At 48.3% G+C, this 18,659-nt stretch overlaps 1 protein-coding gene across 4 annotated transcripts in view; it reads right to left on the bottom strand.

The window, feature by feature from the left end:
* The window catches only part of TM9SF1 (transmembrane 9 superfamily member 1), a 478,903-nt gene that overhangs the window by 135,544 nt on the left and 324,700 nt on the right, over nucleotides 1-18,659 (bottom strand). Inside the window, exon 1 of one of the 4 annotated variants that reach the window (XM_085647870.1) lies at nucleotides 16,825-16,931. The exons of the other annotated variants lie outside the window; for them this stretch is intronic. The gene's annotated coding sequence lies outside the window, so the exon portion shown is untranslated. Of the gene's footprint in view, nucleotides 1-16,824; nucleotides 16,932-18,659 lie in introns of those variants that run through there. 4 annotated transcript variants of the gene reach the window in all.

Here is an 18,659-nt window from a genome sequence, read left to right as displayed (position 1 = left end):
TTTTCGATACGCTGGGCAGAAAAACAATACATGTAGTTCGTCTTCTAGATCACCACTACACCCTGGGCATGACTCAATAGAAGGGGGTGACCATTTACTAGTAAAGCCTCTTAAGGGCAAAGTACCATATCTCCATAGAAGATACAGTTTCCTTGCAGCAGTGGAATAAATGACATCTAAAAATGATTCAAAGCAATTAGAATCTTTAAATGTTAAGAAGTACTGGGTCCGGGAACCGCTATTAGGATCTGAGAGTGCAGCATTATGATTGTCCTCCACAAAGATTTTAGTAAGTAACTTCCTGGAAACTAGATGACCACTAGATTCCGGCTCGTGCCACATATCAAACAGTCCCACTCTTAGTAATTCCCGTTTTACGAACATAAGCCACGGTATTTTTTTTCCACTCTCAGATTGTAAAATTTCCTTTAGTTCCTGCCTATAATGCAGGAGCTCAGGAGTTGTCCAGTGCCTTCGCCAGAACCTCAGTGGTTTTAGGGCTAATTCTACCGAGATTGATCTCAACCACAGATCCAGCCTTAAGGGAAAAAGAGGAGTGCTTGGTGGAAGTGCCAGAAGTTGTCTGATAAATTTATTTTCTGCTTTTACGATTTCAGGTATAGACGAGTAACCCCAAAGTTCCCCTCCATACAAAATTGCTGCCCCGACCTGTGTCTTATACATCTCCAGGGGTGGGGTTTGACGGGTTTGTATGTGGAAGTATTCGAGAGTCTAAGAATTCCGCCCGCTAATTGGGCCAATTTCAATTGTGCTTTAACTTGTTGTGGGGCCCATGACAGGTTCTCGTTCAGGGTTACTCCCAAGTACTCAAAGGTCTTTACCCTTTCCAGCCTCACATTGCCCAGAATGGGATTTGGGCATGTTGATACTCGAGGGTTAAAGATCATATATTTTGTTTTACTAATATTGATCTCAAGACCTCAATTTCTACAGAAATCTTCAAAACCGTCCAATATACGCTGTATCCCCATTGGAGACTTGGAAAGCAGGAGGGTGTCGTCAGCAAACATAATTGCCGGTACCCTGCTGCCTGCCAAACATGGAGCATCATTATTGGGGATATTATTCAAATAGGGGATTACAGCGTTCACATAGAGGCAAAACAGGGTGGGTGCCAATACGCAACCCTGCCTGACCCCTCGCTCAACAGGGAACCTATCCGACAGCGCCCCATTCCTCCCACATCTAACCTGTGCAAAGTTCCCTTTGTGCAATCTCATCAACAGCTGCAAGAGTTGTTGCGGGACCCCCATACCTTGGACCACCGCCCATAATTGCCTACGGGCACTAAATCAAAGGCGGAGCAGAGGTCCACAAAGACCATATAGAGGCTGCCACCCTCTATCTTAGCTGTTTTCCAGAATAAAGTCATGAGATGAAAAATCTGGTCTGTTGTTGAAGTGTTCCTCCTAAATCCCGCCTGTAATGGGCTAAAGATATCCTGGTCCTCCATCCATTCTTGCAACCGATCTAAGATTAGCAGCGCAAAGATTTTTTGTGGTACATCAATGAGGCTGATGGGCCTGTAGTTGACCGGGAGCAGAGGAGAACCCTTCTTGAAGATTGGGACTATCTCTGCTCCCAGCCAAGTACAGGGAACCTCCATGCCCTTCACTATTGCATTGAAGATAATGCAGAGATACGGACCCCAGATTCTAGGTTGATGTTTGAAAAGATCACCAGGGAGCTTATCTAATCCCGGTGCTTTTCCCTCCGGGAGTTTGGCAATTGCATTAAGTACCTCCTCGACCTCAAACTCAATATCGTTATCCTGGTCGTTTGCAAGAGTGGCTACCAACCTACTCTCCACATCTGGAGCTAATGAGTAAAGGCCTTTGAAATGATCTTCCCAGACCTTTGCATCAATGTTAGGTTCAATAGCAGACTTCGGTTCCCCACAACCCATGCCTACAATTGACCAAAATCTACGTGCATCCCTTAATTCCAGCGCGACAGATAACTCGGACCAATCAGCATAGTCCCACTCTTGTTTAGCGAGTTTTTGGACCTCTTTATACCGAAGGCGCGTTGCAAGAATGTGGGGTCTGTTATTATCTGTTTTTAGTGCTTGTAGCAATTCTGTCTTGGCCCTACGGCATGTGGCATTATACCAGGACGATGGAGGGCCCTCTTAGTCCCTTTTGGGACACACGGGTTGAGAGCCTCCGCTAGGGCCGACACTAAATTAGTATGAATGGCCAGGATTTTAGCATTTACATCTGGGGGTAAAGGTTGACTAATTAGGGGGGACGCTAGGTGGCGCACTAGCGAATGGTCGCCTTAGTGTAAGGCACCCGCAGTCCGGCGGCATTTATCCGGCTTAATATCCTAAATTGGCGATCTGGAGGGCTGAAATTCCACACAGTGACTGCCAGAGAGGTCCGGTGCTGGCTGTCCGAATTGCAGCATTGGAGGCGCGACGCTGGTGAAGATACGGGCTCCGGAAGCCCTGGCGGCGTGAGCGGCTGGAGGACGCGAGACGGCTTGCTGGGGACGCATCCTAGGTGAGGCCGGGGCTGCAATAACTGCCGTAGGCCACTGGACAGCGGAGGGCGCGAAACGGACACCGAGGACCGGAGCGGGCTTGGTGAACGGCGCGAGACCCCCCCCCCCGGGCAGAGGTATCGCTAGCGGGATGTGTGGAGAGATTCCCCCTCCCCCCCCCCATCGGAGGGATTGATGCGGATGCGCTGCTGGGTGTGGCGGCTGTGGACACCCCGGGGGGGGTGGACGCGGACATTAGCTGGACGACCGAGAGCGTGGCGAAGGAGCTCCCCTCCACCTAAGTGCACGGTCGGACCTGATGCGGGGCACAGGGGCCCCGGAGTGAATTAGCGTGCTGCCTCAGGGCACCTCAGACACGTGGGCGCTGGTAGCCAGGGGCCTGCGGGACTCAGAGGGTGCACGATGTGGCGGTTGAGGACTCTGCTGGCGCCCGTATCACTGCCTGAGTGGGCTGAGGGGCTGTGCTGGGCGAACACATAGCGCCTCCGTCCCAGACTGTACTGTTGGGCGCCGCTCGTTGCTGAGGGTGTGCTGTGGGTCAGTGGGGGGGCGCTCGCACGGCCTTCCCCGCTGGCCGGCCGTTTTGCCTGCTGATGTTGGATGGTGGCGCTACGAGGAGGATTCGTGGTGAAATGCCTGTCATGCCTTTGGCGCGGTGAAAGCGCCATATACGGAGTTGCTGGTGGTGGCAATCGACTGTACCGGCCCTGGCATTGGAGCTGCTGACGGTGCGGAAGTGCTGAGGCCTGAAAGTGGGGACACATCGGGAAGTTGTGCTCGGCACTGGTGAGGTGCCCTCTTCTCCCCCTTGCACTCGCCTACTGATTGCTGTGGGCTTGGTTCTGCTACGGTGGTGGTTGCAGAGTGGTCCAGTTCACGGTGCGTAGTCCTGACAGGGGCTCGAGATGGGCAAGACGGACACGAGGCAGCCTAAGGTCTCGTTCGAGCCCGGCAAAAAGGGGGTTAAACCTTCGGAGGCGCAGCAAGTCCATGAGGGAGTGAATGGAGCTGCGGGGGACCCCTCGGCTGTGACGGCGAACCTGCAGGAGGTGCTGCGTGAGATGCGACAAGGGTTTGCGACGATTGCCGACAAAGTGGATAGGATATCGTCGAGAATGGATGCAGTGGTGCATAAACTAGATGCGCATGAGGAAAGACTGAAGGGTGCGGAACAACGGATATCGGATACAGAGGACACAGTTTCGCAGCACACCTCGCAGCTCTCCAGAATGGATAATCTGCTGCGCATTATAGCGTCCAAGAACGAGGATTTGGAGGCGAGAAGCAGGCGCAATAATGTCCGCATAATAGGAATTCCGGAGACGACCAATGTGGGTAAAATGGAGGAGTATGTGGAAAAGATGTTGCACGCAGCGATTGGGTCGGAGGCGTTTTCTCCCCACTTTATAGTGGAGAGAGCACACCGTGCTCTGGGCCCTAGACCAAAACCGGGAGCGCCCCCCCAGGCCCATCATTGCCCGGTTATTGAACTACCGAGATCGTGACGCGGCCCTGAGAACAGCGAGGGGCACGCGGTCCCTATCTTATGATGGTAACTCCTTCACGCTGTTTCCGGATTTCACCCCAATGGTCCAGGAGGAGCGCAGGAAATTCATGGCGGTGAAAGCCAAGCTGCGAACCTTACAACTGAACTATGCGCTCCTCTAGCCAGCAAAACTGCGGGTCACGTACCAGGGTAAGCAGCGATTTTTCACGACTCCACAGCAGGTGGAGGACTTCCTCAAGCACTACAAACGTACACACAAACCTGGTGCGGATGTGGATGATGAGCAGGTACCGCTGCCTGGAGAGCGGATGGATGCCGAACAGTGAGTAGGGTAGACAATCATTGTACACTGTCTTCAGGGGGCGAGTAAGTACTCGGCGGGGGCATAGCGATTGGGGACTCAACTGATGCAGACATTGCACTGGACTGGATATTCTGCATATCTGCTCGGATCTGACGGGATGGGAGATATGGGCGGGACCGGTGAGAGAATTGCAGTATTGTAAGAGAATTTTGTAGATCATGTGAATGTGTCTCCTCCATAGGTTGTGAATTACATTGTGGTAGAATGCGTACGCTAAAGTCGCCACTGATTATACCGCCGGACACCCCCTCTGGGTCATCGAGTCAGACTACCGAATTGGTGAGTGTCTGGAATAGATGAGGGGGAATTAGTGGTGCCACCTAGACAAGTTCCCCGGAGGGAAATACCCGAGAGCTCATGGGGAGATATGGAAACTGTTATGGCCCTTGTTTGGGGGGCAATTGTGGGAGGGATGGGGAGGAGACGTGGCTGGCAGGTTGGGGTTTGCTTCAGTGGGAGGGGGGAGGGAGTGGGGGGGCAAGGCAGATAGGGGTGTTTGGAGTTTGAGGTGGGGGGAGGGGGGTTTGGGGTCGGGGGGGGGGGGATTGAAGAATCACAACATTTGCTAACACATGGGCTAGACTGGATTACTGTTTTCTGTCCCGGGGTATAGCGGTGGATTTGGGGAAGGTTATGCACCTGCCACGGACATACTCAGATCATTGCCCGGTCCTGGTCCAGGTGGCAATCCCTGGTTATGGGGGTGCTGCCATACGTTGGCGTATGCAACCCATGGCCCTCCTGGATCCTCTATTTCAAGCAGAGCTGGGGGAGGAGATTGCAGAGTTTTTTCCCCGCAATAAAAATTCGGTAGCCAGTGTGGAAACCATCTGGGAGGCATTTAAAGTGACGGTCAGGGGGTACTACATTGCGAAGAGCTTTGGGGTCTTGAAAGACATACGGAGAACGCTTTCAAAATTGGAAGTGGAACTTAAAGGGCTGGAGGTTAGGATGAACCGGGAGCCTATGGGCCCCCTCCATGGGGAATTCAGAGAAAGATTTACACAGTATGAAAAGGAGGGGGACAGAGAGGCTCGATTCTGTGGCAAATATTGGCAGGCTCGCAGATTCTGCGAGGGGGAGAGGCCAGGGCGTGCACTGGCGGAGGTTGCTCGGCTGCTGCGTTACAATACACACATATTGGAGGTATGCACGTCAGAAGGGGTTACACATCGTGATACCAAGGGTATTTTGGAGCACTTCACGGCACATTATAAAGAACTTTATACGGCACGCAGCGCTGATGAGGTGGAATTTGGGGGTTTCTTAGATGATGTTGCGTTGAGTTGGCTGAGCGATGACCACAGACAGTTTCTTGGTGCACCGTTTGAATTGGATGAAATCCGGGAAGCTATTATGTCCCTTAGCAACGGTAAGGCGTCGGGCTTGGATGGGCTGCCGGCAGAATTTTATAAATGCTATATTGATATTATGGCCCCAGTCCTCAAGGAGGTCTACGAGGAGTCTCTGGAAGTGGGAGTGTTGCCGGGTTCCATGAGGGAGGTGTTGATCACTTCGTTGTTGAAGCCGGGCAAGGACCCTACTGATTGTGATGCGTATAGGCCGCTTTCCTTGATCAACTACGACGCTAAAGTATTGGCGAAGGTGCTAGCCAATCGATTATCGTTATTAATGCCTAAAATAGCCCTCCCAGACCAGTCTGGGTTTATCCCCGGGAGGTCTACGGCCCACAACTTGCGCACCCTTTTCTCCCTGATACATACAATAGCGCCGGAACTGCCAGTGGCGGCTATATTTCTTGATGCTACCAAAGCATTTGATTCGGTTGAGTGGAACTATCTCTTTGCTATATTGTACAGGATGGGGTTTCCAAAAATATTTGTTGCCTGGGTGCGATTGCTGTATACTGACCCGAAGGCGAGAGTCTTAATCAATGGTGAAATGTCGGGCCCGATTGCACTGACCAGAGGTACCAGGCAGGGTTGCCCGTTGTCCCCGCTGTTATTTGCTATTGCGATTGAGCCATTAGCATGCCGTATTCGACAGCTGCATAAGCAAAGCGCTTTTAAATGCGTCCAACGTCAAATAGACGTTTCACTGTATGCAGATGACTTGACGTTATATGTGGTGGACCCACTGGCGAATCTCAACCCATTGCTCAGAGAGTTTCTGGTCTTTGGCCGGATATCCGGTGTACAAATTAATTGGAAGAAGTCGCAGTTTTTTCCCCTGACTCCTGCGGTGGGCCGCTTTCCACTGGATTATCCGCTCGAATGGTGTGACTCAGATTTGCGTTACTTAGGGATCCAGATATCAAAGAACAGGGAGGAGATAGTGCGCCTAAATTACGGTACTGCCATCGCTAAACTAACTGAGGATGTGACGCGATGGATTTCGCTGCCGTTCACCATGGCTGGGAGGGCCTCACTTATTAAAATGGTAGTGTTGACCCGGTTTTTATATTTGTTCCAAAATGTCCCTTACTATCCGGGTGCTTATTTTTTCCGTACGCTCCGCACGGAATTGATCAGATTGTTCTGGGCTGGAAAGCAGCCTCGATTGTCATGGTCAATTATTACCCAGCCCTATGGGAGAGGGGGATTTGATGTCCCTGACTTTTTGGCTTACTACCTTAGCGCTCAGGCCCATTTCGCGTACCACTGGTTTGCGCCTACGCCATTCATGCCGCAGCCGGCTGTGGAGGACTGGATTGCTCGGCCACTGAAAGGTATTATTCAGGGCCCAGCCAATGTGCTCGATACGCCGGCCGCAACTGTGACATGCACGATAGACGCGTGGCAGCGTGTCCTCCGCAAAGTGGCACTTCCGTTCCTATACGCACCAAAATTGCCACTAGCTTACCACCCGGGGCTATCCTTGCTTCAGGAAAAGGGGTTCCAGGGGATGTGCGCTGGACAAGGGGTCCGCTGCTGGGGAGATCTCTTCTTGAATGGTCAATTTAAGACAAAAGAGCAGTGGTTCCAGGGGGCTCAGCACACACCGTTAGATGTCTTTTATTACATTCGGTTGAGACAGGGACTGAGGGCCGTCTTACCGCGCTTCCCTGAAGAACCTGCGGTGGTAATGCCGCTACAAGTTGTACTTACATCGGAGGAAGGCAGGCATCTAGTATCGCACTTGTACCGGAGTATTCGTGAACATAGTGGTGGCGAGGAGTGCAGGGTGCTCAGACAGTGGAGTGAGGATCTAGGGAGGGACATAACGGAAGCGCAGTGGGCGTACTGCTGCGGGTTAACCTTACAGATATCAGCTAGCTGCAGATTACGAATTATTCACTATAAGTTCCTGCAGCGAATGTACTGCACGCCTGCGAGGAAGTTGCGGTTTCGCCTAGCGGATAATGACAGGTGCGAGCGCTGTCGCACGGAAGGGGCTGGTTTCTTACACTGGTCATGGCAGTGTCCGGCGGTGGCTGAATATTGGACACAGGTCCACAAGGCGCTGACGGTCATGATAGGAGACATGATTGACTGTGATCCGCTAATGATGTTGCTGGGCTACACTATGGGTATACCCAAGGCATATCGGAAATTTGGAGATATTGCAATGTTGATGGCGAAAAGGAGAGTGGCATGTCGGTGGGGGAGGGGCCGTGCACCGAAATTTAAGGAATGGATAGCCGATTTACTACATTGTCAGGAACAGAATATAATATACGCAGAAATGCAGCCAGTGAGTAGCAGGGCCAAGGACATTTGGGACCCATTCAGAGCGTACTTAGCGGCTGAGGGCACTGCAGGGATGGGCGAAACCCCGGAAGCAGGTGGGGCTGGCCTTGAGACTGATGCACAAGGTGCGGGATAGTGTGCTCGGGATCTGCTGGGAGCCTATGCTTGGCTGGAGAACGATTGCTGACAGGATGGGGCTATGTTCCTAGTGGGAGACAGTGCAGCTTTGAGGGGAGGACCACTGATGCGGAGTCGGATGGCTGAGCTGCCCAGAATGGGAACTCCCTAGGAGAAGGAGTGGAGGTGTCTGTACGTGGCTGTGGTAGGGGGGATGACAGCATATAGGTCCTGGATGTAACGGGACATGGATGGAGGGTGGCGATCATGGATGGGTTTTTGGGAGGTTGGCCCTTCACTGCGGATCACTGCTGAGGGGACTGTAGCGGTAGCGGTGGAAGTGTGAGTGTGGAACTGCCGCAGGACATGTTCACCCGGGCCACGATGGGGTCACTGCTGTATATCGGATAATACTACGAAATCGGTGCCTTTGTGTAGCATTAGATTAATGGACTCTTCCCCTCCCGACGGATTCTACCGATCCTACATAAGGTAGACATGCGAATATAAGCTAATTTGCGCATTTATGACCCTGAAAATGGTACGCACGAACTCGAACCGATAAGGGAGAGGCGTTGCAGCTTCACGCCACCAGGCCTCTGGGATGTCGGACAAATGGCTGTGTATCTTGAAGTAGAGTGCAAGGGATGGGATGGATTGTAGCCGGCCCGAGGGGTTGTAGGCGTGAAGCTGTAAAGCTGATGTAACTCGTTAATAAAGGTTTTGGAAAAAAAAAAAAAAAAAGGTTCATTAATTAGAACGTCTAGGTCCAGGAGGAGAGAGTAACTTAGATTATATAATTTAGCTAGTTTATTAGGTGACGCCACTAGCTTTTCCCACTTGACTCTGCGTCTGTTTGCTAATATTGTCCTGTCTCTTGAGTGATCCTTATCCTCCCGAGTAGTCCTTCTGTTATCTGTAAAAGCCATCTCCAAACTAAGGGCATTATGATCGCTGTCGCCCCGTGGTATTACCCTTAAATCAGTAACCTTGGACCAGGACCGCGTATCGACCATAATATAGTCGAGACGCGACTCCTGCCCCTTTTTATTGAAGGTACAACCTGAGGGGATGTCAGATTGGATACGGCCATTGCACCCCCTAATCGAGTGGTTTAGGGTCAGTGCTGTGATCTGGACCGCTAACGGGGACCAAGTTCTGGGGCAGGGGGATTGGCATGGTGGTATAGCCCAATGATCATCTTCAGCCGTTAGAGCCCCCTCGGGCATTCCCCGAAGCGGCTCAAAATGGCAGTTAAAATCGCCGGCTATTAAGAGAGAGATGTCACTCGGGATGGTATATAGAAAGAGTGAAAACTCTCCGTTGGCAGTTGACTCTAGCTATACCAACCGGTCGTGAATAAACATTCACAATGGCAAGCTTGGGAGAGTTGACCCACTTTAGGATCACACACTGCACATCATCTGAAGAAGTGATCATGGGCTCCACCATACATCCTAGGTGTACCCCAACCCAAATGGTAAGCCCCCCAGATGGACACCCCTTACCCTCCCAACAGGCGGGAATATGATATGTAGCGTAGCCAACCCTAGATTGCTCATCCCTAGCCCAGGTCTCTTGAAAGAGACAAATATCGAACTTGTCGATGAAAGAACCCCAATCTTGGGCAGGGGAGTTAATTGGATAGGCCCGCCACATTCCAGGACAGGACTCTGAGGATATTTTGTTCTCTTTCCTCCGGACAGGAGATAATAGATCCACCCCCACTTGAAACAGGTTCCCTAAACAAGTCATTGAGGGAATACAACGAGCAAGCAGAAGCCTTTTCGCCAAAAGTAGCATCATCCACACCCCTATTAGGCTCCAGTATATGCGCTTTAGTCATTTGGGAAATAGATGAATCACCAGATAATGGTGCTCCTTCAATTTGTCCAAACTCTGCCCCCGAATAGGAGGATCCCTTTCTTTGTACAATAGCAGAATCAGCTTCCCCATTGTGATTTAGTCAATCAACAAGATCTAATCCGCTAAACCTGTTTTGTATGGTTAGTGGACTTGGGGGGAGGAGGGTGGCGAAGCCAACCCCCATTTAACCTCCCCCCACCTAAATGGTCTACTACTGTCCAGTCCCCTTGTGTATCTAGAGACTGGGTTGGAGGATAGAAGTATGACAATGGGAGTGGTCAAATGATGGCCCCAGGGGTGTGAGACCGCCAATTACAGATATGTTCTACAATTTGCGGGTCCTTAAAATTAACCACTACACAGTCGCCATTTATGGGTTTTTTCCTATGCCCCACCCAAGACAGCCTCCGAACCATTAGTATCTTACTAGAGGTAAGAGGGGGTAGTGGTCTGTTTTTATTGAGCCAATCAGCAATTATTTTTTTTTAGGCACTCAAATGATTCCACACTGGAGTTGATAGTTTCAGGGACCCCTGTTAAAACAACCACAAACGGGCTAGATTCCGGTGGAAGGTCTATTCTTTGAACCCCTGGGGTGACTAAAGCGGGAACAGACCGCCCAGTCTTTGCAGGCTGGGCAGAGGATCCCTCCCCCAAAGTATTGTTAGAAATGCCCATCAGTGGTGTTGGCTTCGCATTTGATATCACAGAGTTGGATATCGCAACTGTGGCGGCAGGTTTATACATTACGACCCTTGTTTGTGCCTGGTTTGGCTGTACGTTAGTTAGTTGCAACATATTTGCCTTTAAGTGGTCAGCAACCTCCGTACAGGTTTGTTCCATCTTACCAAGCTGTTGTTCCATTTGCAAGAGTCTTAGTTCAAATGGCTGGAGAAGAGATGTTAGCAGGGCACCAAGTTTATCAAGGAGAGAATCCTCCCCAGCCAGTTGTTTTCTCATGGCGGCGCCTTTGCGCAAGGGAGTTATTCCCTGATGAGGTGGTAGAATCGAATTATTAGCGTCCCGGTTTTCCTTATGCAGGATTGTTGAAATGTTGTTCGGCAGTCCTTTTATCATTGTCCTGCCCACTAACTTTGTTGTCAATAGTTGCCCCTTTTTTAAATTTGGATATCGCTCCCTCCCCTTTTGCCGTCAACTGTCGTGTGTTTGGTCTTCCCTGTGCGCAAACTGTTGGTAAAACATCGATAAGCTCTGACCCCCTTGAATCTGTATATTGCTCCGGTGAGGTAATATTCACAAAGGGCAGCGGAGTAAGGGGACTGTGAATGATCACAAGGGCATCATTTATATTTGCTCGTAGCGCAGGTTCAGGTGTGCGAGCGTTTGCCAGGTGACCCATTGAAGATCTTTTTGCAAGGGCTAGATCTTGTGACACCCGGCGTTCCATTAGAGTAATCCCCTGGTCTATGACCGAATTCGCTCTAGTTATAAAATTATCTAAAGTTCCTGTTAAGTTCCCACTCTGCGTTGCAACTTTGGCCCGATTTTCACGAGCTGGCATAGCTGCGTGATAGAACCCCCAATTCTTTCAAAAGATAATAATACTCACGAGATGTCAGAGGGGTAGCCCGGTCCGGTCTCCACCGGGCTACAACGGGCCCGCCCTTGGCTCGGGCTTCGCCCGGCGCTCGCCCGCGCGCATCCCGCGCAGCGGTGGCTCTGGAATGGATAAATGGTCGGATAAGGGCGGGCGGGAAGAGAACGCAGCTGGGAGGTGTTGAAGGGCTGCTGGTCCTCGCAGTCCCGGAGTCTCTCCTGAAAGCAGCAAGATTCACCACAGCACCACACTGCTGCGAGCGGCGCCCGCGAAGCGGGGGCCGCGAGCAGTTTTCAACCAGCTGAGGGCAGGCGGGAAGAGGACGCAGCTGGGAGGTGTTGAATGGCTGCTGGTCCTCGCAGTCCCGGAGTCTCTCCTGAAAGCAGCAAGATTCACTACAGCACCACACTGCTGCGAGCGGCTCCCGCGAAGCGGGGGCCGCGAGCAGTTTTCAACCAACTGAGGGCAGGCGGGAAGAGGACGCAGCTGGGAGGTGTTGAAGGGCTGCTGGTCCTCGCAGTCCCGAAGTCTCTCCTGAAAGCAGCAAGATTCACCAGAGCACCTCCTTTAGCACCATAGTTTAAGAGATCCTCATTTAAAGGGCTCATCCTTATTTCCTCTTATATGCAATGAGATCCCAGCACTGTGGGGTACTGGGTGTTAGTAGTTCAGTATGTTAATTTGGGCACTGTCATACTGGGTCTGCAGCAGGTGTGCAGAGCAGAGTAGAGGCAGGGATGGGTGGGACCTGTTTTAGTACATGGTTTAAGCGCTATGGAAGCAAATCAAAGACGAACATTTTTAGTGTCGGAAGGGGATGTCAAACATCTCAACTATCTCTTTACGAGTCATGAATCCCTCAGCCCAGGCGTGGCACAGCCAAGCATGAATGCAGATGTGTAATCGTGTCTCCCTCACACCTGGTCTTCTTACATAGTCTTTAGTTGGTGTCAGAAGGTGAGTAGATACATATTCTAGGGCAGATTCTTTGTAACTCTATGCACATCTCATTATTTTAGCTTTGTTATCCCTAAAGATGACATTACATTCTTTGAACAGTATTACTATTCATGCATTACTGCCACCACACTTTAGAATACTAAACATCTGCCACCCTCTGCTTGAAGCCACCCACCATCTAGGAACTTCTAGGCACCTCATTCAACCTATCCTACGTAACACATGAAAGTATGTTTGAGGCCTCAAATAATCAAGACTGAATGGCTTATGGTGTCTTCTGGCACAGAAGGAGTCTCAGCTCACAACCCACATTTCCTTTTCAGATTCGTGACTTAACAGGGGTGTGTTGCCTACAGTGAAAGGACAGCCTGAAAGAACTCACTATGGATTCTCCAAGTCTCTCTACTTGCTGAGCAGGTCTTGGTATTATACCCAATTCATCCATTCCCCCTCTTAAAGACTGGTACAATGATAATATAGAGCAGAGGATCCTTGTCTTACAACCTACTGAACCCTTTTAATGCATTTTATGCAGCCATGTCATATTCTTTTAATTGCTGTCCCCTCTTTTTTTTCTCCCTCTCTCCCTCCCTCTCCCTCTCCGCCTCCCTCCCTCCTAGTCCTATCTCATCTTAACACGGTACAATAGAAAACAATAAATGCAGCAAAACATCACAGATCTGTCCTTCTTCAGATCCTGCAGGAAAATGAAGCCCATCTAACCCCCTTTTCATTTAAGTTTATCAGCCTTATGAAATTAATTTCCATAAATAAAAAATACACATGTAGAGGGGAATTTTACTCAACCGTCTTCATCCCTGGGTCTGTTCAGCTATCATTCACATTCTGCTTCCACTCACCACAGCAAATAGCATGGGGTAAAACGGCAGCCCAATAAGGCAACTAACCACCTTGCACTGTGAGTGATGACATTTTTCCTAATCACATGGGCAAATTTGCCTTAAAAAGTGCACTTCACTGCCAGGCTGGTGGGCCAGTACTTTACTTTGGCAGTTTTTATCCATTTTTTAGTCATTGTGTTTGTTTGAAATAGGTCTCCAGGTTACAGTAATTAAGGGCCAACGTAGCTTTAACTTGCACCAATAATAATCATACTTCCATGTGATGTGTATTAAAACTAAAAAAGGGTTCCAAACTAGTTGAGGAGAGGATGTTGCCAAACAACTAGAACAATTGACCTTGAAGCTGGAGAACCGGGTTCGAGTCTCGACAGGGATGCTCAACATCCTGTGATTCTGGGCAAATCAATTAATGTGCCTCGCAAAAAAATGACTGTGTCCATCTGTATCGCAACTGGTGCTCATTTAAAGTGCTCTAATACCTTGGAGTCTAGTTTGTGCTGTAGAAAACTCCCTCCCCCAACCAAAATACAATGCCTGATAGGTCGCACTGATACGGTTAGATTATATGCAATGGTAAATTCTTTATTTAAAATAATTTTTGGATGCTTAAGCTCACCACACATAGGAGGCATGTTTTCTTTTTTTTGTGGCATATTAGTGCAATAATTTTTTTTCAATTAACAATTGCAGCAGCTTTACCAAGGCCACACCTAATGGCTTTGCCAATACTTGTTTATCTAGTGCAGCTTCTTGATGCCACACTGTTATTGTCAGGAAAGTGGAAGTATGCGATTCATTTTCACATAAATTATGGATCTGCCTCATTTGCCACATCCTCTGCTGCATAATCTTCAGCATTTAACAAAACAAATTGTTTCTACCTTAAACAGTTCAAAAGTTAGTAAAATCGTACCAACACGTGCTGGTGCGCTGTGGAAGGCCCTTTCCAAAGGTTGACTTCTCACCTTCCTGTTGCTTATTGCAATGTTTAAACTGAAGTGCAACCTATGCCCAGACAGTGTTAACAAGTATACAAATTACAAAATAATGAAGTAATACAATCAGGAATTATTCTGCATTACACAGCATAAGTTGCCTTTTCTTGCTGCATAATTTAATCAACCTTGACGCATAATTACAGTGGCTCTGATTATTATTATTTATTATTATTGGGCTTGGTACTCAAATTCTCGTGTGCAGACTCACACAGGCCTGAGCATACATGCACGTACAAAGCAGTTCACACACTTTCTTTAAAACACCTTCTTAGACTATCCAGATTCTAGGTCTTCCTCTTTCCCTTACACCTAAAGGCAGACACAAGCCAGTAAACACTCACAATAAGTCAAACTCACACAACAGACTCACAGGATAAAAGAAACTTTTAACTCCTTACCTCCCGTGGCTTCCTTAATTGCCACTCTCAGTGGGTCGCTTGGATTCCAGGGTGTGCACAAATGCACACCATAGTGTAAATGTGATTGACAGAGCAGTGTCTGAATGGTATGGACACTGCTCTGTCAAGCTCAGCGTGAACGTGAAATTCTCAACACCTACACGTAAAAGACAATGAAACTGCTGTTGAACGGTTCCAGTTCCGCAGGAGCTCAGCACAGGGCTACACGGGCAGTTTAGCTGTCAGAGTATCATAGAGGCAGGCGCCACCCTGCCTCTGAAGAATTAGCAATGAACAACATATAGGACAATAGTACCGGTACTCTCCTTGGCGGGGGGAGAAGTGTCGGTACTTAAAGGGATGAAAATAAGAAGTGCCGGTACTCAGTACCATTTAAAGGACTGGGTTATTCGATGGTCTTTCAGGAGGAAAGTCTGCCTTTATTTAGCGCTCTTCTTCAGTAATCAATATTACACACAAATGTCTCTCCTGCAAGTTTCAGTTAACCGCCATGCGATCTTGAAATAATGTTAGCAAAGAGAAACTTCTACTTTCAAAATAAAACAATGCCTACTTGTGTTTTATTTTTTATAATTATCAATTTAGAAGTAACACAACATGAAAGCAAAGTCATGCTGATTTATATTTTCCCCATAGCGATCTATATATCTTCCCAACTTCCTGTAGTAAAATGGTAAAAATATAAAGGAAACAAATGTTAGGTTGTGATGGAGCAGTGATACTCAAAGTACAGACCTCCTGTCCTTACATGCGGCCCCCCGTTAAACTGCAGCTCTGGGCTGCTGTTTACCCGACTCAACACAAACATTGAAAAGATGTTCAATAAACAAGCAAGCCTTTATTTAAAGGTTTTAATTAAAGTTAAAGAAAGGAAGTAACTAGGGTGTCCTGTACCACACTAATAAAAACATCGGTTTTAAAGAAATCTTGCAGCAAAAGTGTGATATTATGATAAAGTCTATTAACATTTCAAAAAGTGTATTTCATTAACATGCAGAACCGCATAACCGTTTTACCTTAGTATATCATATCAGTTCATTGAGACTTTTTTTCAAACATGAATTTAGAAACATTCATTCTTACCTCACACCCTGACAACAATGCTAATAGTGAACTAACAGGCAAGTCAGTTATGTGCACACTTTAGGTAACCTGGGTTCCTATTATACATAAACAACATTAGTGTTTATTAAATCAAACACAGGGGAGGATTTTGTATAGCGCACAACCTGATGTCCTGTATTTCGAGGTCCTCTTATATTTGATAATGAAGAAAAAGGAGGGAAAATCATATAGAACAATCGCCTAGGATCACACAATCTGGTTAAGTGGAGAAGACGGAACTAATCCCAAGTTTTTTCAAATTGTGCGTTTCTGACACTATGCTTTGCTTTCCCTACACCCACATAACGCCAACTCCTCCCTACCAACCTGCTGACTTCAGTGCGGCCCTCGGTCACATCATAGACCAAGCTTTGTGGCCCCTGGGAAAATGTTTGAGAGTACTCCTTTGATAGAGGGCTTTATCGATGTACGGCAGCTATGGGTCCCCAGAGTGCATCAATGCAGTGTTAGGTTAGTCAGATTCAGTTCCTTACACTCCTCTGTGAGCATGGATCTCTGTAAGCTAGGCGTTACTTAGTTTGCTTTAATAATTTAGGTTATGTGGCTTTTTATGTCACTTAACTCCATGTTCTTTTAGTTCGTCTATATCCGGTGATAGAATTTCTGTACTGACTCACCATTCTTTGCCTGTCATTTGCCTCTTATTTTCTTACCAGCACGGACTCTAGAGAAAGGAGAACGTCAAGGACAGACACCATGGAGTTTCTATTATACGTCTACCTGAGATATACGCCCCTGGGAAGCAACCAAATTGACACAAACTGCTTCACAGGAGGCTTAGTAACAGGAGACATCAAGATTAGGTATATTTAATAGTTACCTCCGGAAAACTAAGATATTATTGTGAGATCTTTCATAGTTCAGTACTTACCTTACTTTTGTTAAGCTTCATTGGTTTTTCACGCGAGCTCCATGTCTGCCCTCAGTCATGCTTCCCGTGACAAAGTCAGTCTGTGCATGTAAAGATAACTCCGCACACATGTAAGTTGAAGTGAGCTTCTTTATTATGATGCACCAACACAGGCTCCGAGGAATTCGGAGCGCGACAAATGCTACCGCTCAACCGGCCACCAGCTGTCAACTGTCAACATTCCAGTGATGACAGCTGGTAAAATGGGGAGCGCGGGTACGGTGTCCTTAAGTGGACATAGGACAATCATAACACATCTTCCCCGCTAAGGAAAGGGAGAGAGAGATAGAGAGGAGGAGAGAGAGATGGGAGGGATAGAGAGAGATAGAGAAAACAAAGATGAAAAGGGAAGAAGAGTAGGGAGGAAGGCAACAGTGAAGAGTAACTGGTAACAAGGATACAATTGTTGAAGAAAAACAATCATTTACGCACAAACATAATCTGACAATTTAACGGGTGGTAATAACCTCCTTCCCACCCTGCTGGTGACATGGGTGGGGACAGTGTTAAGTGCAGGTGTGGGAGGTAACACTCTACTCGTTCTACCCGCACTAGTGGAACACAGCCCACTGTGGATGGAAGGGGAATTGATCCGTTCAGGAGCGGATGCTCTGCCGTGTTGTGGGTTTGAGGTTCGCAGACCATTTCCTCATCTGACAATCCAGTAAACATACTGCCATAGGTATGAGTACGTGTCTGAGTATCGATGTCATGCTCAACAGGAGTGTTCCTGCCCAGTGAAAGGGCAGAGAAATGCCACACTTTACCATCACTGAGCAATGCTGAATTACAGTACACTTTGCGTACAGAAAGGGGCTGTGTGAATCTATCATTGCCTTTGCTAACGTGACCGCTTCTTTTAACCTGGACTGTGTCCCCAACTTCAAACTTGGCGGGTTTGCACCCATGTTTCAAATCATACCTTTCCTTGCAGCTATCTTGTGCTACTTTCATTTTTCCCTTTACGTGTTCTGTTGACCAATTGACCCTCTTTGCTGCTTTGGCCCAACCTACATTGTCCTTGGACAATAGGGTTCTACCTCGCGTCAGCTCGAATGGGCTGTGTCCGGTAGTGACACAAGGTGTGATGCGGTACGCCCAGACAGTTTTAAGTATTTCCTGTTTCCAATCCCGTTTACTGCTGTTAGCCAGTTGTACAATGCCCTTGATGACTCTGTTGAACCTCTCTACCACCCCGTATCCGGCGGGGTGATATACAGAGGTGGTTTTATGACAGACTACGTTCCTCTGTGTGTAGTTTTTGAAAGTGTCAGACGTGAATTGAGGCCCATTATCACTGATCATGGTTTTGGGCAGTCCCTCACGTGTGAAGACTTCGTCAATAAATTTTACCACATTCAAGGAATCTAGTTGGGTAATGAACTTAACCTCGGGCCACTTTGAGAAATGGTCAATAAGGACAATTACATATACCTGTTCACAATTTTCCGTTATGGGTCCCTTAATGTCCACCCCTACCCTCTCCCACGGCATGGACGGCAGGGAATAGGCTGTAACGGGGGGTCTAAAAGTCACCTGTGATTGGTCTGAATTTAGACATAATGCTCTCTCAACTGCTATACTCATTACTGGCCACCAGTAGCTGTTCTTTACTATATTCTAAGTTTTTGCAATGCCCAGATGCCCTTCGTGGCAGATCTCTATTATCTTCCTTCTTAACGTGTAAGGTGGGACAACTTTCCCCCCCTCAACAGTAAACCATTTTCCTTGGATAGTTCATGTTTCACCTCCCAGAAAGGTCTTAGTCTTTCATGCAAGGTTGTCTTGGAACCCCA

Source organism: Triturus cristatus, chromosome 1_1, assembly GCF_964204655.1.
Source record: "Triturus cristatus chromosome 1_1, aTriCri1.1, whole genome shotgun sequence".
NCBI lineage: Eukaryota > Metazoa > Chordata > Amphibia > Caudata > Salamandridae > Triturus > Triturus cristatus.
Note: the sequence above shows the minus strand (reverse complement) of the source record. Positions and strands in the feature narration are given on the sequence as shown.